We start from the raw sequence: 5,774 nt of genomic DNA, 5'->3' as shown, positions 1-5,774 counted from the left end.
AGAGATATTCTTTTATTGTGGATATATATATATATATATATATATATATTTTGTAGTAGCAAAAGATAAATACCTTCATCGGAGACACCTTTCATATACATATACATACATGGTCTGTGACAAAGCTACGTATGAATGATTGACAAAACACAAGATTTACCTTGAAAGCCTTAACTCGGGGAATCTCCTCCGATATAAAATCTATGAATAAATAATTACAATTTGATAATTGATTATTTACATCAAATTCTAAAGTTAGAAATATATATATATTTTAAAAAATAGAACCTATTAAAATGAACTATGATTAGATGGGGTTAAACTTGCTTTCCAATTTGATTGTCAAAAATAGTGGTAGCTTTTTATAATCCTAAAGGCTGATGAGAGAAATATCTCTCAGCCTACATTAAGTTAATGAAATTAAAAACCATTCTTAAAATGATGGCTCACCTAAAATTCAACAGGCTTATTAGCTCAGTTGGTTAGAGCGTCGTGCTAATAACGCGAAGGTCGCAGGTTCGAAACCTGCATGGGCCATTTTCTCGTTTTTGACAATAATTCATTTATTATCTCTACATTAAGTTAATGAAATTAAAAACCATTATTAATATTATGGCTCAGTTAAAATTCAACTGGCCTATTAGCTCAGTTGGTTAGAGCGTCGTGCTAATAACGCGAAGGTCGCAGGTTCGAAACCTGCATGGGCCACTTTTTTATTTTTGACAATAATTCATTTATATATGGGCATATATTACGGTCCTTTTATAAATGGGCTGTACTGAGATTCTTTATATATGGGAATAATTATATTTATAAATTGCCCAGTTATTATGGGCCTCTATAAACGGGCTGGACTGACATTCTTTTATGAAGAAACACAAAATATATTTAAGAACACGTGTATTTAGCACAGCGGGAAAAAAAAATGCAACTAATTGAATAGACAGACACAGACTCATCAAGATAATTAGGTTAGGAAAACTAATCGAGCCGTATTAGAGCTAATTGGGTGTCATAGGTGAGCTTATTAGAGTTGTCAAGTTGGTCATACCAATTGAGCTAAGAAAATCAATTGGGTTATCAATTTAGTTGACAACTGGTTGTTGGTCGAACAATATTTAATATTATTAAAATATTATTAAATAAAAGATTATGATTGAAAAATCTAAAATAAAAAATTTAAAATAAATATAAATGAATAGATGCTTAAGTAGCTATTGGTTGAAGATGTTTTTATAGGTCATTCCAGGTACCTCCATTGACGCCTATTCGATTCATCTTCATCACCAACTTCTCTACTTCCAGGCGCCTAGTCTATTCCCGGGTGCTTGGATCGCTAACGTGACAACACCTCGTTGGAGCTCTATCATGGTCGAGTCTATCTCGTCCCAGACCCCTAAATCTCTTCCGAGCGCCTGGATGCTACCGTGCACTGACCAATCAGAGACTGTCACCTCATCCTGCCGTAAGCCGAGGTGATCAAGGCGCCTGAATCCCTTCAGACATTTGTAATAGCTTAGAGAGCTTAGATCCCTTCCAGATGCCTAAATCAACTCTTTAAGACTTTTTGACTTTTGCATCACAGAGTTAACACAGAAAACATGATAATATGAAATAAAATGATTTGACAATCTTTGGACTGTCCAGTTTTGGCTTTCGAATTTCGCTGAAACCTTAGATCGGATCGACACCTACTATTCCTTCAACGGGGAATACGTTTTTACTTCCTCCTCTTTGAAGAGTTTACCTATTGCCAAATATCTGGTATTTCAGATATGTTTAGACTTTTGCTCAGTATTTAATCTTAACATTTAGGAATTCCTGCTAGATCTCCGATCCTCAACTCACTTAGACTTCTGCTTGGTGTCCTTGACCCCCAAGACTTCCTGTCTAGTATCCTCGACCCTTAGGACTTTTGCCCGACGTCCTAGATTTGCTAAGATTTCTATCTAGCCCACTTGACCAAAACTTTCTTGCCCAGTCCATGACCAGGACTTTCTTTCTCAATCCATTTGATCACGACTTCTTTACTGATTTAGCCTCAACTATGACTTTCTTGCATCTTAGTTAGATCACAAATAGTTTTTAACTTTAAACCTTTGTCAACATTAAAACTAAGTTTGATTATATGATATTTCCAACACCAACGACACTTTCTAATATCCCATCATCTTAAGTGGAGAAAGGGGGTCAGTTTAGGATATGAAAATTATGACAATTTTGTCAAATCATATTGAAGCAAAATTAGCAATTTGGCCAAACAGTATCAAGGCAAATCTTGATTATTCTTTTTTCACTTTACTCGTACAAGGAGGATTCTTTACAAAGACCTAGGTAGAGGTCACAAGACGATTTCAATATATTAATGTCTTTAATAATCATATCCAATTCACTACATAAAGATTCTTGCTCTGCATAGTTTGTCTTGCAACCCTAGATGTAAACAGCATATTATGGTGGTCTCAAATATTTATTGAACCAATCAATAACTTTACACTTTCTATGCACTTTAGTTCTTTAGCCTCCAATTCCAATATGTCAAACAAATATTTCAAAAAGGACAACTTGATCGTATAAGTAGTAATGGATAGAAGAACATTACGAAAAACTCTAATTATCCATTTTAATTTAAAGTGATTGATTTAGATCTCGGGAAAAGTTCATTGGAAAGAGAAATTATTGTCAAAGAGAAAATGTTATAAAAATAATAATAAGGTATGATGCAATTGTATAGAGCGTAAATCTTCACTTTTATTGACAACACCGATCAAGCCGAACAACCATATTCAATTACGTGATTCAAATCATATGGAGTGAACAAACTTCTCAAATTCTTTTCAGGTAACCTTTTCTATCGTTAGAGCATATACCTTGGTAAAAAAAATGAAAAAAAAAATCACTTTTACATACGACATTGATCAAATAGAGTAATCTTAGTCAATCAAGTGATTTAAGTCGTATGTGTTAGAAATTTAAATCATCCTTTTACTAAATAAATAAGATAACTAAATGCAGAAAAATAAATCTATTGTTATCTCCACAATTATTTATATTTGAAGAACGCTTGAACACGTCCTCAGGACTATGTATTGGTTGGTCCTAAGAAGATCGTACCGGTTCCATTGTACAAAAATTTTGTACAAGTCCTGAATATTTCCTAACAACCTATTGTGTTCTTTAGAAATTAAATTTGAAATCGCAAACGGAACTTAACATTATTGATTCCAAATTTAACTTATCTGTTCTTAATGATTTAGACCTGGATCGCAAATGATGCTTAACATTATTGATCCAAATTCACCTATGTTATAAATTCAATTAAATATTAATTTCTAAAATTGACTTCCAGGACTGCATGGCAATGTACTAGGACTTCTTGGGTATGAGATCATCCACCACCGCCTAGACAAAGTCTTTTAAAGAAATCTAATATTTAATTTCCTTATATAACTCTAGGTTTGACCAAAAGGAACAATCAAATCACAATTTCGTAAAACAAAAAAAAACATAAACTCGAATCACAAATTCGAAATCTAGAATCATATGCCTCTTTTGTTTGGAATTCATACAAAGAAAACTAGTATGATGCGGAAAACAATTACTAGTTATATCTTTCTTTGTAAGTAACAACCTCTTGATCTTCTACCGTATTCCTCTTCTTATCTTGGACGTTGTGTGGGCACCGATTTACTAAGATGAGAATCCACCAAGCCTCCTTCTTCCTTCTTCCAAGTTTCGGCCAAGCTAATTTCTCCAAGAGAAAACAAGTCCCGACCACCTCCACCAAGCTCCAAGGGATGCTAGAAACAAAGCCTCCTTTTTCTCCTTCTTCTCCAAGCAAGATCCGGCCACCTTCTAAGCTCCAAGAGATGATGAGGTTCGGCCAAGGAGAAGAAAGAAAAAGGAGAAGAGAGAATAAGAAGGGCCGACCACCACAAAGAAAATAGAAGAGAGGAAAACTAGAACTCAAGTTATGAGGTGAGGCACCTCTATCCTCTCTTTTATATTCCTTGGTCTTGACAAATAAGGAAAGTTTTATAAAAACTTCCTTATTCTCTTAGCCAATGAAAGGAAAGTTTTAAAAAAAAAAAATCCCTTTCAAACTTAATGTGGCCACTTCTCAATCTCCAAGCAAGGAATGTTTTAAACACAAGATTAAAACTTTCTTATTTATTTCTGGAAATTTTTAAAATACAATTTCTCTATTAATTTTTCCCTTCATGGTTGATTATAAAAGGAAATTTTATAAATTAAAATCTCTCTATTAAAACATGTGGATAATTTCCAAAAAGGAAAGTTATATTTAAAATTAAAATCTTCCTCTCAATCTACAAACAAAGAAAGATATCAAATCTTTTCTTAATCTTTTGTAGAAACTATAATAGGAAAAATTTAATTTTAAAACTCTCTTTTAAAATCATGAATATAGTTTCATAAAAGGAAAGTTTTATCAAAAATTAAAATCTTCCTTTCAATCTACAAATAAGGAAAGATATCAAACCTTTCACTTAATCTTTTGTAGAAATCTATAAAAGGAAAGATTTAAATTTTAAACTCTCTTTTAAAACCATGATATTCACATAAGAAAAAATTTTTAAAAATAAAATCCCTTTTAATTTAATGTGGCCGGCCACACCAAGTTTGGATTCAAGCTAGGGTCGGCCACACAACTTGGCTCATTCTATTTGCTTGGCCGGCCCAAGCTTGGGTTCCAAGCTTGCTTGGCCGACCACCTTAGGAGCACCCTAGAAGTACTTTCTCATAAAAAATCCTTCTTTTATCTCCTGATCTTTTATTAATCTTCTTTTGGTTCTGTAGGTGACTCTTTTTGAGGGTTTTTGCCCTAATTTTAGATGCACATCGTTGATTGTTGTTTTTTTTTGTATGTTAGATGTGGGAAGGACTTTCAAAAAAAAGCTAAGGATGGAGGCTTGGATGTTATACAGACCTACATCTTCTGGAATAGCCATCAACCTTCACCTGGCAATGTATTTTCCTGTCTTTTCTTAATAATTTCTTATTTTTTCTTCTTGTGCTTTGATTTCATGGAGAAGTATATTTCTTAGATGGATCACCTTGAGTTAGTGCAATTTATTTTTCTTACTTTTTAGGCAGTATAATTTCAAAGGAAGGTATGATTGGGTGAGGTTTATCAAGACAGTCCAGAAGGTGGGATTGTACATCTCTGCGCTGAATGGAATTTTGGGTACTTCTCTCATAGATTCTTCATGTGGATAACTCATCCTAACTATTATGTTTCTCATTTTTGTCTTCTTCGTTAGTTTAGAGGATTTCCAGTTTGGTTGAAACATGTCCCTAGAATCAGCTTCAGAACAGACAATGAACCTTTCAAGGTAAATTCCTTAAACCACTCTTTTTATATTATATTCTTCTTGTGTTGGATTGTTGATGCAAGAACAATGTAGTCTTCCCTATTTATTTTAAGTTTTAAAGGGGGTTACTTGTTGGATTTGTTGCATGCCTTGCAAGTATATGCTTAAATGCTCTATACAGATGGCTATGCAAGGTTTCACTAAGAAAATTATTGATATGATGAAGACTGAATCACTTTTTGCTTTTCAAGGCGGTCCGATCATCCTTTCTCGGACATGTTTTTTCTCGTGTGTCCTCAATGTGGCAACTTAATGTCAAATTGTGTTCCTTAGTTTTATTTCATGGGTCTTGAATGTAGATTGAAAACGAATATGGGCCTGAAAGTAAGTCATTTGGCATTGCTGGTCATGCATATTTAAACTGGGTTGTACAAATGGCCC

The 5,774-nt window shown here is 33.6% G+C and overlaps 2 non-coding genes across 2 annotated transcripts; both read left to right on the top strand.

Annotated features, from left to right (window-relative positions):
• The first annotated feature begins 463 nt into the window (after positions 1-463).
• TRNAI-AAU lies at positions 464-537 on the top strand. The gene has a single exon. It is a non-coding gene; the product is annotated as a tRNA-Ile (tRNA).
• Positions 538-634: 97 nt separating this feature from the next.
• Positions 635-708, top strand: TRNAI-AAU. Its single transcript has one exon. It is a non-coding gene; the product is annotated as a tRNA-Ile (tRNA).
• Positions 709-5,774: the final 5,066 nt, after the last annotated feature.

The sequence above is a fragment of the Zingiber officinale genome, chromosome 2A (assembly GCF_018446385.1).
Source record: "Zingiber officinale cultivar Zhangliang chromosome 2A, Zo_v1.1, whole genome shotgun sequence".
Classification (NCBI taxonomy): Eukaryota; Viridiplantae; Streptophyta; class Magnoliopsida; order Zingiberales; family Zingiberaceae; genus Zingiber; species Zingiber officinale.
Note: the sequence above shows the minus strand (reverse complement) of the source record. Positions and strands in the feature narration are given on the sequence as shown.